Below are 21,724 nucleotides of genomic sequence, written 5' to 3' on the forward strand. Positions count from 1 at the left end.
CACTAAACAGGTGGCTTTCCTATCTGATAAGTGTGAGGATTTAGAGGGGAGGTCATGCAGGAACAATTTGAGAATTATTGGTCTACCTGAAGGTGTGGAGGGACCACATCCAACTGACTTCATTGCTGGCTTGCTCAAAAATAATTTGCGACTAGAAGAAAGACCACTGCTTGACAGAGCACACCATTCCCTGCTGTCGTGTATCCAATCTGGAGAGAGGCCATCTCCCTTCATTGTGAGAGTACACTATTTTAGTGTTAAGGAGGACATTACGCAATGCGCAAGAGGAGCGGGTCCACTTCTCTAAGATTTCTACTATTCCTGGACTACACCGCTGCTGTTGCTAATAAGAGAGTGGCATTTGACAAGGCCAAAAAAACTGCTCCGAGATCACCAGGGGGTAAAATAATAATAATAATAACAATAACTTTATTTATATAGTACTTTTCTAAAACAGTGTTACAAAGTGTTTTACAAAGAAATAAACCCAGACAAGGCAAAAATAAGAATAAGAACAAAAGAGTAAGAGTAAAAATAAAAGTATGAATAAATAAAGACAACTATCAAACACTTGTAAAAGCCTTCATAAAAAGAAAAGTTTTAAGATGAGATTTAAAAGAAGCCAGAGACATGGTTACTCTTAGTTCGACAGGAAGAGAGTTCCATAGTATGGGGGCTCTAACAGCAAAAGCCCGACCACCCTTTGTAACAAACCCGAGACCTAGGAATAACCAGCAGGGATCCATCTGCGGATCTTAATGGTTGAGAGGGTGTATACCAGGTCAATAAATCAGAAATCTATATAGGAACAATGCCATTTAAAGCCTTAAAAGTGATCAATAAAATTTTGAAATGAATTCTAAATATAACAGGGAGCCAGTGTATGGAGGCAAGCACAGGAGTGATATGATCATGCCTCTTTGTTCCAGTAATGAACTGAGCAGTGGCGTTTTGTACCAGTTGCAGATGGTGGAGGGAGCCCTTGCTGATATCAGAGTAAAGTACATTACACTAGTCAAGCAGAGAATAGATAAAAGCTTCTACAACTTTTTACAGATTGGCAATTGATAAAAATGACCTAATTTTGGAAATAAGCTTGAGCTGAAGAAAGCAGGACTGAAAAACATGTTTGATTTAATTTTCAAAACCAAGGTTAACATCGATTATTACCCCAAGATTCCTAGTAGCCTGCTTAAGACTACTTGGCAGACCACCAAGATTAGTAATAAAAGGGCTTATGGAATTTTCGGGACCAAACAGAATGACCCCAGACTTATTGAGAACATTTTCGGACATCCAGGATTTAATGTCAGAGAGGCATGTTGTGAGATTTGCTAGGGCGCTAGGATCTGTGGGTTTTGGTGGTATGTACAACGGAGTGCTGTCAGCATAAAAATGGTAGAGCACATTGTGATTTTGAATGACCTGGCCAAGGGGCAGCATGTATACAGAAAAGAGAAGGGGGCCAAGAACTGAGCGTTGAGGGACACCACAACTCAACTCAGCCATCAAGAAAGTAGAGTCACCTAGAACAACAGAAAAAGTTCTGTTGGTGAGGTAAGAGAGTAATAAACTAAGAGCCAAGCCCTTGATGCCAACCCAAGTCTCTAAGTGATTTAAGAGGATGTTGTGATCGACTGTGTCAAAGGCAGCTCTTAAGTCTAAAAGAACTAAAATTGAGTAGTCACCTCTGTCTGCAGTCAGCAGTAGATCATTAGTGACCTTAACTAGAGCTGTCTCGGCACTCTTAAGTGCTCTAAAACCAGACTGGAAACTCTTAGAAACACTATTAGTGTTCATAAAAGACATTAATTGAGATGAAATTACTCTCTCCAAAACCTTAGATGACAATTTGGAGATTGGTCTGTAGTTACATAATGACAGGGGATCTAAATTAGGTTTCTTCAGCAATGGGTGAGCAGTGGCATGCTTAAAACTGTCTGGAAAAGAACTGGAGGCCAGAGTATTATTAAGAATTTGCAGAATAATGGGGCTAATAGTTGAAAATAACTCCTTGAGCAGCTTAGTGGGAATGATGTCTACGATGTAGGAGGAGGAGTTTATATTGGAGAATGTACTGTCTTAACACTGAAATCAGAATTGGTTGAAACTGAGTAAAAGGCAGAATTAACACGGGGAATGGAATGAATGCAAGAGCCTGGCTGGATTTGGGACCTGATATTCTCCACCTCATTTACAAAATAAGTGAGAAAATTTTCAGATAACTCCACATCGGGTTCAAAAAGAGAAGTGGAGGGACCATTAATAAAATAATCAATTACACTAAAGAGAACTTTAGGATTGTGGTTATTTCTTGATATTAGTTCAGGAAAGTATGCTGATCTCGCATCCTTAACTGCCTTCTGGTAAATTAATATTTGGTTTTTAAGGGTGGTATGTGCCAATTCTGACTTGTTGACCTTCCATAGTTGTTCTGATTTTCTACAGAGTCTTCTAAGGGCATGAGTGTGATCGTTCAGCCAGGGGAGGTTATTTGATTTTTGTTTCCTAGTTTTAAACGGTGCAATTTGGCCAAGGATGGAAAGGCACTGATCATTGAATGAATTTAATGTCTGGATTGATGCAGAGATAAAGAGGGATTAAAGGATGATGAATAAAAAGCATCACAGAATTTAACTTTAACTTACTTATTTGGTCTTACTCTTATTTTTGCCTTGTCTGGTTTTATTTTTTGCAAAGCACTTTGTAACATTGTTTTAGAAAAGTGCTAAATAAATAAAGTTATTATTATTAAAGTTATTAACTGCAGAGCCAGTATTGAGAATGCGAGAGCATGTTTTAGGATAGTGACTAGGGATAGCAAGCTGTTGTGGGACTTTGAAAATGACAGCTTTATGGACAGTTACAAGCATATCCACCAGATTAAGACACTCGAGAGAGAAACCAGATGAGCGTACAAGGTCTAAAATGTGGCCTTTGGAATGTGTGGCCCCTTTAACAGATTGAATGAGGTTAAAAGAGTCTATAACATCCAAAAAATGTGAAGTCAGGGAATGGGAAGGACAACACACATGAATCTTAAAATCACAAAGAATAAGCATCCTGTCATATTTTGGCATGACAACAAATAGAAGGTCAGAAAACTCAAGAGATAAAACTTAACAATTAGGGGGCCTATAAATTAAGATGCAGAGGGCCAGAGATTAAAAAACATAAAACCTCAAATGAGATAAAATTACCAAAAGTAACAGGAGGGCGCTTAAGACCTTATTTATATATAAAAAATTTTTTTTTTTTTAAAAACAGCTAGGCCACCCCCTCTTTCACAGGGCCTGGGAATATGAAAATATGCAAAACCGGAGAGGGGGGGGGCTAGTCTTAATCAGGGGAACATAGTCCCCTGGGGACAACCATGTCTCAGTAATCATAAAAACGTCCAGATTATTAGAAACAATAAAATCATTAATGATAAAGGATTTATCACCCAGAGGGGACGAAGGCATATCAGTTTAAATACTTGGGGTCAACTGTCCAAAGTAACGGGGTGTGCAGGAGACAGGTGAAGAAGTGAGTGCAGGCAGGGTGGAGTGGGTGGAGAAGAGGGTCAGGAGTGATTTGCGACAGAAGGGTACCAGCAAGAGTTAAAGGTTTACAAGATGGTTGTGAGACCAGCTATGCTATATGGTTTGGAGACAGTGGCACTGACAAAAAGACAGGAGGTGGAGCTGGAGGTGGCAGAGTTGAAGATGCTAAGATTTTCATTGGGAGTGACAAAGGAGGACAGGATTAGGAATGACTATATTAGAGGGACTGTTCAAGTTGGACGGTTTGGAGACAAAGCAACAGAGGCAAGATTGAGATGGCTTGGACATGTGTGGAGGAGAGATGCTGGGTATATTGGGAGAAGGATGCTGAATATGGAGCTGCCAAGGAAGAGGAAAAGAGGAAGGCCAAAGAGGAGGTTTATGGATGTGGTGAGAGAGGACATTTTGGTGGCTGGTGTGACAGAGGAAGATGCAGAGGACAGGAAGAAACAGAAACGGATGATCCGCTGTGGCGACCCCTAACGGGAGCAGCCAAAAGTAGTAGTAGTAGTAGTAGTAGTAGTAGATTTATTACCCAGAGATCTCACATTCAAGAGGCCAAAATTGTTTGGCGTCAAAGCAGAATTAAAATCACGGGAATACAACAAATAGGACGCAAATTGCAGATATTTGCTCCAGATATTCGGTTGTTGTTGTTTCTTCTATTAGATACATAATGTGGATGAGAGGCACGATGCCTAATAATAGTCTGCATGGGGAAAACTCCCAGCGAGAGGGTCAATGACAGATGAGGCCAGCAGAGAAAGCCAGTGGACGGAACAGTACTGTGGGGTGCCACCACAGGCGGAAGCGGAGGCTCTGGGAGGGAAGCGTGGGATGTAAACAGTCAGTTACGTGGAGAGGATTATAAGGCGTGCTGCAAGTTGGCCGCTAGCATCCGGCTTCCCAGCTTGTTTGGGTGGACTCCATCAGATCTGAAGAAGGAGAGACGACCCCAAAACAGATTAAAATTGTCAATAAAATCAATACTGTGAGCGCTGCCGGCAGAGATGAGCCATGTGTGCAGACTGAGGATTCTGCTGAAATGCCCTGCTCCACAGGCCAGTGTCAGATTAGGACCTGAGATAAAAATAGACTTTCTCCAAGTACTTAAGCTAAAAAGGTCAATAAAATCATTTTTGGTTAATTCAGACTGCTGACAGGCAGCTCATTAGCATGGGATGGGATGGCATCCAGCACTTTACCTGTGCCCCCATCCATAGGGTTAGTGGTTGTCAGGAAGGGCATCCGATGTAACATTTTGCCAAATCAGTATGCGGACTGACAAGACCATACCAGATCAGTTGAGGCCTGGGTTAACAACGACCGCCATCGGTGCTGTTCCCTCACAGGGTACCGATGGAAACTATAAAATCCACTGTGGCGACCCCTAAGAAACAAGGAACAAGCCGAAAGAAGAAGAGAGACTGCTGATGAGCCGCATCGTTTGTCCCCACTTGAACAATCACTCGATAGGTGGAGGACAGGAGAGAGTGGATCAGCCCCAGGAGCTTATCGAGGATATCAGGGATTGTGGCTCCTGGGAAACAGTGAGTGGCTGCAATGAGAAAACGGATGTTCCTGATTATGGAATCCCCAACTATTAAATATGGCCTGCTTTTCCCTGTGTGAATTAGGATTACACAAAATGGCAACCAATCCGTGTTCAACACTCCCGAAGAAGCGATATCCTTTATCTGGAACGATATCCTGGTCCCTTAGTCAGCTCATGTTGTTTCGATGTTATTAACCACATACGGTAAAGTTTTACGACAATATTACTGACATTAGCTTCCCGGGCTAACAACTAGCTATGCTAGCTGACTGACTATGGACTAGCTCTGATTGCTCATGCTAGCATTACCTGTGCACCCAAACAAATGCTGGACTTTTCTTTTAAATGGTAAATGGACTGCATTTATATTGTGCTTTTCTAGTCTACCGACCACGCAGAGCAATTTACAATGTACACCTCACATTCACCCATTCACACACACATTCATACACTGATGGCTGAGGCTGCCATTCAAGGCACCAACCTGCTAATTAGAAGCAGTTAGAGCTTCAATGTCTTGCTCAAGGACACTTTGACACACTCTCTGGAGGAGCCGGGGTCAAACTGGCTACTACTAGCGTTACTTGTGGGTAAACAAAGGCAAATGGTGATAATTACATAGACATGGAAATGTTTATTTACTCAACGATTACTGTATTTTGTTTAACATTGCTAGTATGCAACCCTTATAGTATTTGGCCTGTTATTAGCCGGTCTTGCTACGTTAAGTTGCTTTTAGCCACCTCAACCTGTATTCAACTATTCACTGAAACTCTGGCCCATACTACATATTTGGTAAGAGAATAGTAATTACATGGAGAGGACACTATGTGTATAAATTGCACTTGACAATATTGCCTGGCTGATGCAAGACAAGCTATCACGGCCAGAATACACTGGAACTGTCATTTTCTTGTTGCTCTCCCACTGAAATGGTTCACTAATATTCCTCAGCACCGACATATTTTTATTTTTCACATGTCCACTTGGTAGGACTCTAATTGTTTGCCTTTTTGTTAAGACTACACAATAGCATGCATGCCCCCGTTGGGGTTGGATGTGGGTTGGGGGTAGGGAAAGAGGTATCTGGGGAGGTGGGTGGCAGGATGCGTGTATTATGGTGATTTTGCACCCCCCCCCTTTTTTTTACCTTTTTTACTTTTTACTCATATCGGCAGCCTATCATTCCTCTGCTGTTCTACTGATGGTAAACATGTCCCCTTTCATTTGCCATACTGACTGTATCTCTCTCTTCAACTTTGTTAATAGATGTTTATGCCCATTATCAGGAATCAGGAATAAGGAACACTTTGTCATTTCATTTCATGTACATACATGAAATGAAACATTCTCCTGCAGTGACAAACAATGTCACTAACATCTGCACCAGGGAGTGGTATGAGTAGGTCAGTCAACGGCACCAGCTGGAATGTGAAAGGCCTAAACCTGACTGTAAAGAGGAAAAAGGTTCTGACTCATCTTAAACACCTCAACACTCAGATTGCATTTCTCCAAGAAATGCACCTTTGTGACTCAGACCAAGTTTGGCTTCGCTGTGGCTGGGTAGGACAGTTGTTCCACTCGAAATTTCAATTCAAATCCGCTGTAGTGATTATGGAAAGTATCCTGTTTTCAGTCTCAAAGGTTGACGCAGATTCAAGGGGTCGTTATATAATTGTCACTGGTCAGATGTATAATAGTCTAGTTATTCGAGCCAACGTATACGCTTCAAATTGGGATAATGCGCAATTCTGTAAGGATTATTTATCAAGCTTACCTGACGTCAATACACACAGTCTTATTCTTGGTGGGGACTTTAACTGTGTCCTGTCCAACATTCTTGATCATCACTCATCAAAACCTGCCCCTCTTTCTAAATGTCCTCCTATTATTAATACATTTCTAAATTCCTATGGAGTATAAGATGTTTGGCCTTTTCTAATCCCAAAGCTACTGACTGAGTATTAATTTTCCCCCCCATGTTCATGAGACTTAGTCTCGGATTGATTACTTTTTACTAGACAATAAACTGCTCTCATTGGTCCGAAAATGCAGTTATCAGGCCGTCATAATCTCAGACCACACCCCATTGACTCTTGAGCTAACTTTACCAAACCAACCCTCATCTCACTGACCATGGTGCTTTAACTCTCTCCGACTTTCTGATGAAGCCTTCATCACATTTCTGTCTAATCAAATTATTTAATTTCTCGAAATAAACCAAACCCCAAACATATCCATGGCAAATTTATGGGAGACATTAAAAGCTTATATGAGGGTTCAAATAGTATCTTACTCTGCCTATGCCAGAAAATGCTAAATGCAACATATTAATACCTTACAGGATGAAATCTTGGAACTTGATAGAATTTATGTCACTTCCCTATCGTCCGACCTATATAAAAAATGTCTTTCACTACAAACAGAATTTGAAGTTTTGTCAACTGGACATGAAGAGAGTGCCTCCTTTTGAAATAGCGCTCCAATAATTATGAACAGGGGGAGAAATCTGGTAGAGTTCTTGCACGTCAGCGTTGCCAAGCATCGGCTTGTCAAACCATAGTAGAAATTTGTACTCCTCGGCTATAGTCAATACTGACCATGGCGAAATAATTGATACATTTCGTAATTTTCATTCATAACTTTGTGCTTCTGACCCCCGTGAAGATCCGTCATTAATGGATTATTTTTTCCAAAAACCTGACATCCCCGCTATTGATGTGAATGTTAAAGATAGACATGAGGAGCCCATCTCTGAAATTGAAATAATACAAGTAATTGGAACCATGCAGAGTGGCAAGCCTCCGGGGCCAGGCAGTTTACCAACTAAATTTCATAAGACATTTTCAAAGCTTCTTTCCCCACTATTGGCTGAAATGTTTGGTGAATCATTCAACGTTCACTCACTCCCTCTGTCATAACGTGAGGCCTCAATTTCTATATTGCTCAGGAAGGGTAAGAACCTCCTTGATTGTGCCTTTTACCAACTTATCTTGCTACTTAATACTGATTTGAAGATACTGGCTAAAGTCTTAGCTCACCATTTAGAGACAGTGCTTCCAGTTACAATTTCCCCAGACCAGACTGGATTTGTCAAAAACAGGAACTATTTTTTTTAACCTTCGTCGCCTTTTTACCATTCATTATTCTAAGCCGTCTCAGACCCCAGAGGTGGTGGCATCATTTGATGTGGAAACGGTTAGACTGGGTGGAGACGGACTACCTTTTTTTTTTTACTTTGCCAAAATTTGGTTTCAGTGATAATTTTATATCTTGGGTCAGATTTTTGTATTCGCCATGAATGCCTCAATACATACAAATGATATAATCTTTTCCTTTTCCCGTTACGCAGAAGAACTAGATAGGGGTGCCCTTTAAGCCCCCCGCTCTTTGTGATAGCAATAGAACCTCTGGCCATAGCCCTGCGTAGCAACCACAACATCCGTGATAGAGACCAGGAACATAAGGTTTCACTTTTTGCTGATGATCTGTTGGTTTTTGTATCTGACCCCTTAATCCACATCACTAAGATCTTGACATTACTGAAGGATTTTGGAATGCTTTTCCGATTATAAACTCGATTTACAAAAAAGTGAACTAATCCAAATCAACTCCATGGCAGATAAATGTCCACTTAGCTCCGTTCCGTTCAAGATTTCACCTAATAAATTAACTTATCTTGGCATTGTTGCAACACAGAGATATAATGATCTTTTTAAACGTAACTTTCTATCTCTGCTAGGCTGTACTAAACTTGATCTGGAACGCTGGTCTGGGCTCCCTCTATCTCTCACAGGTCACATTAATTTTCAAATATCCTTTATTAATCCCCTTGGGGAAAGTCAGTTACTGCAAATTAACCCATCCTAGCTGTGATCTGTGTAGCTCAGAGCAGTGGGCTGCTGCCTTCATGCTGCGCCCGGGGACCAACTCCAGTTCTTTTCCCATTGCCCTCGTCAGGGGCACAGACAGGAGTATAAACCCTAACATGCATGTTTCTTTTGATGGTGGGGGAAACCAGAGCACCCAGAGAAAACCCACCGCAGACACAGGCAGAACATGCAAACTCCACACAGAGGACAACCTGGGATGACCCCCCCAAGGTTGGACAACCCCAGGGTTCGATCCCTGGACCTTCTTGCTGTGAGGCGACAGCACTAACCACTGGGCCACCGTACCATTGCATTTAAATGCAGTTAAAATTAATATCTCACCAAACTTTTTATACCTCTTTCAATCTATGCCAGTTTATATCAAAAAGACATTCTTTTCTCTGCTAGATAAATTTATTTCATCATTTATTTGGAATGGGAAAATGCCTTGGATAAGCAAAGCGGTCCTTCAAAAACCCTGTGAAGCTGGTGGAATGGCCTTACAAAGTTTTCAGAATTATTACTGGTCGTTTAATGTAAGGGCACTGTCCTTTTGGCAGTATAAGTTCACAGGCACCAATATTCCATGTTGGTTCGCCTTTGAAGTGTCATCTGTCTCTCATGTATCTTTGTACTCACTTCTCTGCTCAGCACTCCCTTGGGCTCAACTTATATCCATATTTATTAATGACCCAGTCATATGTGAATCTATTAAGATCTGGAAACAATTTAGACAGGCTTTCAAATTTAAAGATCTCCCTATTGGTACCCCCTTATTATAAAAAGAATCAGTCTTTTGTCCCCTCTATTTCTGATGGAACCTTTGAGCTTTGAAGACGCAATAGAATATTCACTTTGGAGGACCTATTTATTGATGATGCTTTTGCGTGTTTCAATCAGCTCTCTGAGAAGTTCAATTTACCTCGAAGTCACTTTTTTAGATATTTGCCGATTCGTGATTTTACTTGATCTAAATTTAATCTTTTCCCAATTCTGTCTCAAAAGACCCAACTGGACCACATTCTTGAAATTAATCCTGCTGGGAAAGGGTATATCAGTAAGGTTTATTATGCAATTAATACTTTTGGCCAAATACCACTTGAACCCCTAAAAGAAAAAATCGACGGGAGAGTGCTAGGGAAATAACCATTCCAGAGGAAACTTGGGATCTCATAATTAAGGGGACACACTCCTCCTTCATATGCACAAGACATGACATAAATCCAGTTCAAAGTAGTGCACCCCCTTCATTGGTGCAAAGAGAAATTGGCTAAAATTAATCCAGATTTAGACCCAACATGTGACAGGTACAAACAAGCCACTGCCAGTCTCTTACATATGTTCTGGTCCTACCTTGTACTAACTCGGTTCTGGCATTCCACCTTTGAGGCCTTGACCACTGTTTTACATTTCCCACTTAAACCTTCTCCTCTGAGTGCCATCTTTGGGGTCGTTCCAGCTAGTGCACATTTAAATGCTACTCAGGCAAACCTGCTGGCCTACACCTCTCTCTTAGCTAGGAGATTAATACTGTTCACATGGAAGGAGGCTTCCCCTCCTACCTTCGCACACTGGACTGCAAAGGTTATGCAGTCATTGAAATTAGAAAAGATCAGATATACCATGAGAGGATCTATATCCAAATTCCACTCAACATAGAAGCCCTTTAAGACTTTGTGGCGGAGTTAGATAATCGGTTGGTGGCCGAGGTTGATGGACTTACCATCTAAATTTCAACCTTCTCTCTTCTGTTCTCCTTTTCCCTTCTGCTTATTTATTTACTTATTTTTTAGTTAATGTTTCTCCTTTTCTTTTGTTCATTTAATTTATGGTTGTTACTTGTTTACTTAGTTAGTTAGTTAGTTAGTTAGTTAGTTAGTTAGTTAGTTAGTTAGTTAGTTATCCATCCATCCATCCATTATCCAAACCGCTTATCATGCTCTCAGGGTCACGGGGATGCTGGAGCATATCCCAGTAGTCATTGGGTGGCAGGCGGGGAGACATCCTGGACAGGCCGCCAGGCTTATTTTAATTCATGTTGCTTCGGGTGGCATGCCAAGTGGGATGGGAGTGTGGTGGGGGATTTTGTATGGGTCTGTCAGGAGGGTGGGTGGGCAGTGGGGGGGTTGTAGTTGTGGGTCCAATGTTTGATTGGTTTGTGTTGAAAATTGAAAATAAACCTTGTTTAAAAAAAACTCTAATGAATTAGGCACGAAATTGAGAGAAGACGAGTGAGAGTGAGTGCCTGTAATAGAACCTAATTTCCCCTCGGGGATGAATAAACTATTCTGATTCTGATTCTTTTACCACCAAACCAAAACTAGCCAATAGCATATCGATGTCCACGTTCCTCTAAAAAGGTCCAAACACTAAATCCCACCTGACCAATATGGCAGCACGGTGGACTGGCAGCACGGTGGCCCAGTGGTTAGCACTGTTGCCTCACAGCAAGAAGGTCCTGGGTTTGAATCCTAGGCCATTCCAAGTCCTTTCTGTGTGGAGTTTGCATGTTCTCCCCGTGTCTGTGTCTGAGTTTTCCCCGGGTGCTCTGGTTTCCTCCCACCATCAAAAAGACATACACGTTAGGGTTAATATTCCTGTGCCCCTGACCAAGGCAATGGAAAGAAGAACTGGAGTTGATCCCCAAGCGCTGCAGCCGCCCACTACTCCTATAGAATAGGATGGGTTAAATGCAGAGAACAGATTCATTTTAACCAAACAACTGTACAATGACAAAATAATGTGGCTTTCTTTCATTAGGATACATGTCAAATCGCACATATGGGACCTTTAAAGGGAAAGTTCACTCACAACCACAAATCTGAATACACGAGTCAAGCAAACACAAAGAGAAAGTTAACGGTTAACCCAGTATATATACCCACATCTGCCATTTTTTAAACAACTTTGATACAGCGATTTTAAACAACTTTGGTTTGTTGCGATGGCTGCATAGTTTGATGCGACTGTTTTTAATAGCTTATACTAATTATCACTACTTAAGCACCCTCTTTTAAAAGATTTTAAGACATATTTCTTTTGAAGACAAATTAAGCAACCTGTTAGGTTCAGTTGGCCACGCTAGAGTACAGAAATGGGATTTGGAAAAAAGCATCCACCTCATAATATATATTTATATATGTATATACATTGCTGTAACAATTGCAGGAGTAGGCAGAAAAGCTGCATGAAAGGCCTCGTATACAATTTGGAGTTGAATGGTTTTATACTTTACTGACTTGCTGTGACATAGCCAATATGTTGTGCTCATTTCTCAGAAACTGGCATGAAAGCTTTTATCAATAGAAGATCATTTCAAGGGGCGTCCTGGTAGCATAGCAGTCTATTCCATTGCCTACCAACATGGGGCTCACTGGTTCAAATTCCCATGTTACCTCGGGCTTGGTCGGGCGTCCCTAAAGACACTATTGTCCATGTCTGCGGGCGGGAAGCCGGATGTGGGTATGTGTCCTGGTCGCTGCACTAGCGCCTCCTCTGGTTGGTCAGGTTGCCTGTTCGGGGGGGAGAGGGAACTGGGGGGAGTGGTGTGATCCTCCCAGATGTAACGTCCCCCTGGTGAAACTCCTCACTGTCAGGTGAAAAGAAGTGGCTGGTGACTCCACGTGTATCGGAGGAGGCATGTGGTAGTCTGCAGCCCTCCCCAGCGCGGCAGAAGGGGTGGAGCAGCGACCAGGATGGCTTGGAAGAGTGGGGTAATTGGACAAGTACACTTGGGGAGAAAAAGGGGGGGAAAATAAGAAAAAAAGATAATTCCAAAAGGTCTCAGCTCAAATAATGGATCATAACCCGACTTCTGGTTTGTTCCTTTGTGCCAATACAATATTTACATGATTGTGTTGTAGGTCCCAGGGTTAGATGGATGGATCACTTCACCAGTTCACCAACTGTCAAACCATTTTTGCCGCGTTTGCTCAGAATGCTCTCTCCTCTCAAAATAACACTCTATTCATCTGTGAAATTTCACCACCACACGCAAATAAGTCTGCAGCAGGTATTATTGAGGGGGAACTTCCGATCCTGGAAGCCACAGAAGACCGTGGTCCAGCCCGACACCCTCCCAAAGAATGTAAGGTGCAAGAGCAGCAATTTCCCCCTTCACCGTCTGTCTTAACACGCCACACACAGAGGCCATCATTACAGCAAGGGTTGAGAGGTGGGCTCACGTTATTGCAAGTATGTAGAGGGAGAAGTGGAACCAGAGGGGAATGAAGGGAAAGGAAAAATCAGAAAGTAATGAAGCAAGTGAAGAGGGGGCAAGAATGACAGACAGGGGGAGAATTAAGGGCATTTGATGACTTGCTTCAGATTCGTAGTGATCTTTCTTGGCAAGGACTGGTAGCCGCTCAAAAACTGAAGACTGTTGTTATTATTATCCGTATACACACTGTGTCTTATGTGACTTCATGGCCTTCCATCAGCTGCCTGTATGAATATACAGGAACTGGAATCACAGTGCATGGCCTTGGGTATAAGGCAGGAACTGGCTAGTAAGTGTCCAGAGTAACAGAGTTACATTCAATATGTGGATAAGGTGTATCCTATCATAAGTCATAATTCTACATTGTTATATTTGTCCAGGTGGATACCGGCAGGCTGCAGAGAATTTAAGGGGCATTGAATTGGGTTTATGGGGGTGGGGTCTCATTTCTAAGATAACACCAAAACACAATTAACCCCCCGTGACACACGAGAAGCACTTCCTGAGGCTTAGCTACACTTGCAGTTTCCACTGCCAGCCGGCGCTAGTGAGGGGGTCCATTGTTGAATTTTGTGTTTACTTTGGCCTGCGCTCACCTTTTTTCACCACCGTCCCACCTCCCCTCACTACACGCAATCACACCATTGTGCACACACACAAAGACACACGCAAACGCAGATGAAATCCAAGAAGCCGCCTGACTCGAAATCACCTTTATCGCAGGAAAATGCCTTCACCCCCCCCCCCCGCTCACACCCACACACATCAGCAAAGACATCCAGTGGTATTCTGTTGAATGTTCATGGCAATTTTTATGCTTGCCCTCCACAACCACCGGCACCACCCTCCCTCCCCCCAGCCCGGCCCGGCACATTCCTGGCAGAGCGCTGTTAAATAAACGGCGGCCCACTAAATTTAAACGGTCAGTGAAAGAGGGAAAACAAGCACACGCCATTGTGAAAACAGGCCACTAGTAAAAGGGAGGGCTCTCGCCAGTTGTTGCTACAGATGTCCGTGCACTTCGCAGCTCATTCTGATTTACGCTGCGGGTAAAGCACCGCACAAGAGGTGTGAAAGAGTCCATAGTGTTGTGTGGGGTTTCAAATGAAGGACCTGTACTACAACACGCAGGAGGATTTATTGTTTTTGCATCAACTGTAGAAGCCGTAAAAGGTTTATGTGTGAAAAGGGCTTTGTGTTGACTTATGAAGTTGTGTTCCTTGATGAGACAGATGAGTGCTGGGATAGGCTCCAGCATCCCCGCGGCCGAGAGCAGGATAAGCGGATTGGATAATGGATGGATGGATGGATGGATGGATGGACGGACACAGTCCTAAGCACGTTAACGCCGATGTCCATCTTGAGACTGGTGCTCAAGATGTCGGTTACAACATCTCGGCTGCCGGTACTCTGCGGCACCAGTGAGTCTTTTTTATTACAGAGGCGACACAGATCACAGGTCGACACACAATCAGGACACTACTTGAGTATAATTGAGACACCTCCAGAAAGCATTTGTCAAGTGCAGTGAAATACTGCAAATTGCCCTGAAGCCGCATCATACCAGAAACAAACAATTACTCATAGTCACCGCCGTACTTTAAACACAGGCTTACTTACGGGTTGGTGTCATAACCTGAACACATCAAGGCGTCCCTTTTGAAATTGGGTCGCTGCGGCTTTACAGTGAGGAAAGTGATGCTCCTCAATGTCCCTGGGTCTTTATTAGGTGCGAGTGAACCTCATCCTCTACTGAGACCTGTAGTTTAAACAACATATTATGTGGACCTACTCACACACAAAACCATCTATTTGTGGTAAACCCTGCTGTACAATCTGTAATAAAAGCGGTACCCGGTGCGGAAGTCATAAATACAAATAACTCACACATAAAAAGAAAGAACATGCCTGCATATCTATGCATGTATATATGCATCTTCCTCAGTGCACCCCTGTATGTGCATGAATGTGCCTTTGCTTACAAGCATGTGCTCACCCTTGTACATATATTAATTTGTGTGTATGCGTGTCTGTTCTTGTCTTTGCATGTACTTGTATGTATGGGTATCTATATGTGTGTCTGTGTTTGTTCCTGTGTATCTGTACATTTGATTGTGCATTTGTGTGTATGTGTTCATTCATTCATTCATTACCCAAACCGCTTATCCTTACTAAGGGTGGCGGGATGCTATCCCAGCAGTCACTGGGCGGCAGGCAGGGAGACACCCTGGACAGGCCGCCAGTCCATCACAGGGCCGATACACACAAACACACATTTACACCTTGGGACAATTTAGTACTGCCGGTTCCCCTGTCCTGCATGTCTTTGGACTGTGGGAGGAAACCAGCCGCCCCCCCACCCAACAGTGAGGAGCCTCGTCAGGGGGACGCAACACACGGGAGGACCACGCCACCCCCGCCCCCGAACAAGCGCCCCGACCAACCAGTGGAGGCGCCACCGCAGCGACCAGGACACACACCCACACCCGACCCAGTATGTGTTCATGTTCAGCTATATTTGTGAGGACCAATTTGAGTTTTTAACCAAAAGACTGAGGGTTTTTTCAACATGGGGACGTTTTGGTCTGTCTTCACTTGTTCAACTGTATAATTTAGGGTTAGGATTTGGGTTTAGAATTGGGATTAGTTACAGATTAGGGGTAGCCCAAGGTCAGGATATCAAATATTGACCAGACAAAATCTCTTTAAAATCAGGACATGCCTACCCCTCCCTCCACATCGCTGCTATTAAACCCTGTTTTGCCTCTTGCTATTTTTCTTACTTCCCTCTTCCCCTCCTTGTGAACTCCATCCCTCTCTCTTGCACTTACCAATACCCTCACACGCCCTCCTCTCTCTTCCTCTGCATTTCTTTTTTGTTTGTAATTGAATTTCTGCCTCCTTTGGTTGCTCTGGAAAGCACCTTGTACTCTTTATTGTGACTATTGATTTCTGCACAAATTGGATTTAACTCATGACTCCATCCTTGGCCTGTCACATGCCTTCTACCCCGGCGCTCACCTCTTCCTCCCTCTTTCGCTCTCCCATCCTCCTTTCCTTTCCTCCAGGTGGGCCTGGTGAAGGTGCTGTGTATCTGTGCGGTGACAGCTCCAGCTGTTTGGATGGAGGAGGTGCGGCGTTGAAGAGGTCACAGGGAGCTTGGATCTGCAGACCGTGTGAAGCTAAAGCCAGCTGCTTGGCTTTCAGCTTTCCTCTCTTTCTCTCTCTCCCTCCCTCTCTCTCTCCCTCCCTCTCTCTCTCTGCATCACGTACTGTTTCAATGCAAAAACAGTGTTTAGATACAGATGTGGATGACGCACACACATTTGTTCTGCATATTTGCATTCACTCCCTACCCTCAAACCCTAACCCTAACCATCAGCACTACATGCCGAACCTTAAACCCAACCCTACTTCTAACATAAATGTGTTTGGATAAATGATATAAATGATATGACAGCCCAGGGACATCATGTCAAACATCTCTTTAATTGCAGAGATCAGGAGAACCGAAGAGGTAGAGCTGAAACGAAAATCCAGAAGAAGGGAAAAAAAACTGAAAATGTGAAAAAGACGGTGAGGAAGACCTCTCTGTTTCGGCGCAAGCGAGGGCCGAAAGCACAGACCGGATCGGGAGGGGAAAAAAAGCAGAGAAACAGAGAACTGGGCAAGCTTTAAGTTAATGCTTCTCTCTCCTCTTAGCTCTGTGGTTGCAATTTCCTCTCCTTTACTGTAACCCAAGCCTTGGGAGTTCGTATGAAAACACTATCTGTGGGCTCCGAATGCTGTTTGACGTCAAAAGGGTTTCCCCATGGGGCCGCGGGGACCCTTCTCAATGGTGCCTGTGCACGTCAGCGAAGGTAAGAGCGCCAAACGTCTTCCAATCCTCAAATACAGCTCACATGTGGACATGCACACTGTTCATACCTGTACTCACACTAATACTACACACACACACACACACATGCACATGCACACACAGTATGCTACTACGCTATGTATGCTATGCTGACATAATCAGGACCTCCCTCCACATCTTTAGATCCCTTTTTTAAAAATTCTTCAATCCTCACACGTGCTCGTCGATCGCTACGACCCTTCCTCCCCTTCCTACGACCCTCCCTCCACTTTACATCGACCAAACATGGCTGATGTAAAAGTAATTATCGGCTCTTTGGCTGTAAACGAAGCTCAGTTTTAATGGTCGATGTTCTTTTCTATGGTTTGTGCTTTGGTATTGACAGGGGAAAATTGATGTTCCATTTATCGGCTCTGGTCCTTGACCGTACAACTCAATGTTGCAAAGTTGCCTTGGGCGACTCGATCCCGACACTCCGTCAACTAACATACCGGGACAACGTCAGGGGCTCCTGAAGATCGAACGGCTCAGGTTCCTGTCCGGTACAGGATGTAAGTCGTTAAACCATCGATGGGTTAACCTTGAGTTCCGAGTTCTGTGACAGGAAAGCGCCAAATGCCTATAAAGGTCGAGGGAAAAGATCAAGTAACACCTGTTCAAAAGTCGGCATCTTCTTTAGCGAAAAGCAACACCATCAGCAAAACAACAAACAACAACTGCAGGCCGGCCGTGCCAGCCCTCTCATCTACGGTCCATTTCGGCTTCCTAGAAAGGCGTGTTGGCCCATGCTGGTGAAGGTAGGAGGACCAGCTCAGCTCTGTAATCATGACTTCGCCCCTCCCAGAAGACAGCTGTGTAACCAGGTGAGTCGGGAGGGCTTTCATCCTAATGACAACCTCTGGCCGACTGCTGTCAACGGGGCTAAAGGGGCTTTAGGCCGACTACAGTAGGGATTAGGAACAGGATTGGGAACGGCAATGGATTTTCCATGCACTCCTGCCCTGTTATGTAACGAAGGCTGCCCATTTGGAAAGCGGGCGGGCACTGGTGGGATAGTTCGCCGCTGCCACCGTTCTCGCTTGTTTGGTCAAGATGTGCAAAGTGAGAGGCCTGATTCTGATATAATCAGCAATGCGGAGGTGTTTTTCAGTGGTCCGAGCGTCAAGACGGACGTAGAGCCAGGTGCACACTATGAAAACGAGTGACACTGACAAACACATTCTTGACAGTCAATACACAACTAAATCCACCACGTCCCTCTGATTCAGCACCTGACACATTCACACTGCCATAAGGCACTTGCAGATCCCTATAGACAGAAATGTAATAACTGTGTGTGTCTGTGTGTGTGAAATATGTCCAGGTCACACTGACACAGTTTGCAGAAAAGCACAGGAAATTTTTTACCACCAGCAAAGTTTCATATCCGCCTACAGGAGACTAATTACTCCCTAATAGACTAGGGTAGCATATCACACTAAACAAACACCACTGTACTCCATCACTCACCATTAGCTGTAGTCAACCTCTACAAGGAAGAGGGGGTAAAACAACACATTGATGGCAGAGCTCCAAAATTAACAGGTGTCCACCAGTGCTTCTGACGTCTGAAAACGAAAACAAAGACATGGCAAATTGACAATTTCAAGTACAATGTAAAAGTGTGGACAGAACAGTGTTCAGCCCCCTGCAGAGCCCCCAAAAATGAATCACACCCCTTTTTCCTCCCACTATAAGCTGCTTGCAACTCTTAAAGAGCATATTACAGACTTTTCTTTACCTGCTTTTTCTCCCCAAATTGTACCCGGCCAGTTACCCCACTCTTCCAAGCCGTCCTGGTCACCGCTCCACTCCCTCTGCTGATCCGGGGAGGGCTGCAGACTACCACATGCTTCCTCCAATACATGTGGAGTCACCAGCCACCTCTTTTCACCTGATAGTGAGGAGTTTCACCAGGGGGACGTAGCATGTGGGAGAATCACGCTATTCCCCCACCCCCTGAACAGGTGCCCCGGCTGACCAGAGGAGGCGCTAATGCAGTGACTAGAACACATACCCACATCTGGCTTCCCACCCGCAGACAAGGCCAATTGTGTCTGTAGGGATGCCCGACCACGCCGGAGGGAATACGGGGATTCAAACCGGCGACCCCCATGTTGGTAAGCAACGGAATAGACTGCCATGCTCCCCAGACGCCCTACAGGTTAAATTCTTTAGGAATGTACACTTCACCTTGTCTGAAAATGACCATTTGAAAAGTTAATGCATGGTTTATTGGTTTACAAGACATTAGGGCACAAATTCAGAGGAAAACGTGGCTGTTTTGAGCAAAGCTCTCATAAAAATGCCTTTTTCCCCCAACATCGTGCCATATTACGTAACAGAAGAGAGTCGATCTCCTCGGCACTGTCTCAGCTCAATGGGCAATGGTAGGGGGTAGTTAGTCTGAGTGGTGATAGTAAGTTGGTCTTTTTTTCACTAGTTTTATATTGCATCATGGTAAATTATTGTGTTTGTGCACATTGCACAAACTCCAGCCTGTCAAGACATCGAGTCCACAATTTTCCTAACAGGAAAAGGAACGGCGCTAGCTTTTGTGCCTGGGTGCATTTTGTGCATGTGAAGAGACGAGATTTCACTGCTGCATCTGTCAGGAAAAACGGGGTTGTGTGTGGTGCCCATTTTAGATTGGAGGATTATCTTCCTGGCAATATGATGGAGTTCAGGATGGCATGTCCAAGAAAGGGCCGGGTGAGACTGACAGCTGGTGCGGTTCCCTCAGTGCACACAGCGGCTTCATCAGGTCCACTATCTGCAGCAGCTTCTGGCTCTGCCGCCGGCGGGAGTAATGGCCACAGATCCGTCAGATTCAGCTCTACGACAATGTGAACTGTGCACAGTAACCCCTTGGCTACATTAAACACATATCGTACGCGGACCATTCGCAGAGCGGATGTGCCAGGGAACGTATGTTTTTACTGGCTACACCTGCAGCACACGTACGGCAAAACAAGACGGTGAGCTTTCGTTTTGGGATTGTGTGGTTCTTCAGTTTTTGGACCCCGCACAGCGCTGTGAAACCTCAACTTTTTCACAGAGCTGGTGTGATATGAGTAAGTTAACGTCTACAGACTACAGTTATTATCAAAAGACACGGGTGACAGGCAACAATAAATAATAATAGAAACTCTCAAAACCAAACTGCCAATAAGCTAGAGTCATTTTCTTTATACTGGTAGTTTAAAAAAAAACACTTTATGACCCATTTCTTTTTACGCACCTCGCGTAAAAATATAAATAGAAGACTGGCCAATTTTTACGTTTGTAGAGCAGATCTCTGCGGCACATGCGTACCACTTACGCACTGCTCTCATGCCTCTACTAGTGGCAAATTTTACAATGTGTTGATGTGAACAGAGCGTTAGCTATAGTCTTGATGCATGCTAAATAATCCAGGTGATGAAACCCCAGAAAGTTGATTCAGTTCATCTGGACAGAAAGTTTAGTGGGAGAAACGTTTCATCACTCATCTAAGTCACTTTGCCATTCTCAGCTGACTGCAACTATCCCCAACCTTTATAGACAGCACAGTTGAATAACGTCCAAATCCGGCGACTGATTTCATGGCTCTAAGAGTGTTAGATATCGTTGGCTAACGCCCATAGACTATACACGTGTATATATATATATATATATATATATATCTATAAGCTAACACCGGTCACTCGGGGGCCCCGTGTATCAGTCGTTACTATGGGCAAATTTGTTCTTACACACCCATGGAATTTTTTAGCCCTTGAGATTTTCTGACAGTCAGTAGCAAAGCATGATGGTTATTTGTAATTCCTTCCTCCTAACATCTATTGTCTACCACCTGCAACAAGCAATCACCCAGGCCGGCAAAGACATCAGTGTTAGCCAATCGGTGTCTAAATTCAGGGGTTACCCAGGTTCTACACTGAGACAAACTTCAGGGCTAAAAAAATCCCATGGGTGTGTAAGAACAAATTTGCTCATAGTAATGATTGATACGAGGCCCCTGTTCTCTACTGATTCTACTCACACGACGACTCAATTTCTCTCCTCTGACCATTATTCCTTCTAACCCTGGTCTGTTCCTGGTCTCTTGGCTGCCTAGCAGCCATCATAATTATAAGGCTGCGGTCTGTTAAATGCGTCTGAATAAACATTTACAGCCTCTACAGTGTAAAAACTAGTATTGAGATCCATTAATTTCTTATTCTTCAATTTGACCACTCTCCCTTATGTTATGTCCCTTCTGGTTTGGCTCTTATTTTAGATGTGGTAGTAAAATTCTCTCATAAAAATGACTCCAGACGTCACCGGTATGACTTTTTATGAAAATCTAGTTCCTACATCATTTTCCTACACATTGATTCACTGGAGGTCTTCAACCTGCAAATTGCTCTTTAAGTAAAATATGCCCTTATAAGCATCCTCATGGCTAATGAACACAACGAATAACTTTTGTGAAATCTGTTCTCAATGGCAGGTGAGACATCTGGCACATATGATTAGGAGTATGAACCAAACTGCTTGTTTAGCAAAAAATCAAAGAGGCTAACTCCAGCCCTGAGAGATAGCTTTGGATGAACACTATGGATTTTGTGGATAAGGTGAAGGACATCATTATGGAGGCAGATGAAACAATGG

The 21,724-nt window shown here is 43.7% G+C and overlaps 1 long non-coding RNA gene across 1 annotated transcript; it reads right to left on the bottom strand.

Annotated features, from left to right (window-relative positions):
• Positions 1-4,432: 4,432 nt before the first annotated feature.
• Positions 4,433-18,946, bottom strand: LOC130131345 (uncharacterized). The gene is made up of 3 exons (XR_008812378.1): positions 18,831-18,946; positions 18,560-18,657; positions 4,433-4,480 (listed from the first exon to the last, which is right to left on the bottom strand). It is a non-coding gene; the product is annotated as an uncharacterized LOC130131345 (long non-coding RNA).
• Positions 18,947-21,724: the final 2,778 nt, after the last annotated feature.

Source organism: Lampris incognitus, chromosome 21, assembly GCF_029633865.1.
Source record: "Lampris incognitus isolate fLamInc1 chromosome 21, fLamInc1.hap2, whole genome shotgun sequence".
Classification (NCBI taxonomy): domain Eukaryota; kingdom Metazoa; phylum Chordata; class Actinopteri; order Lampriformes; family Lampridae; genus Lampris; species Lampris incognitus.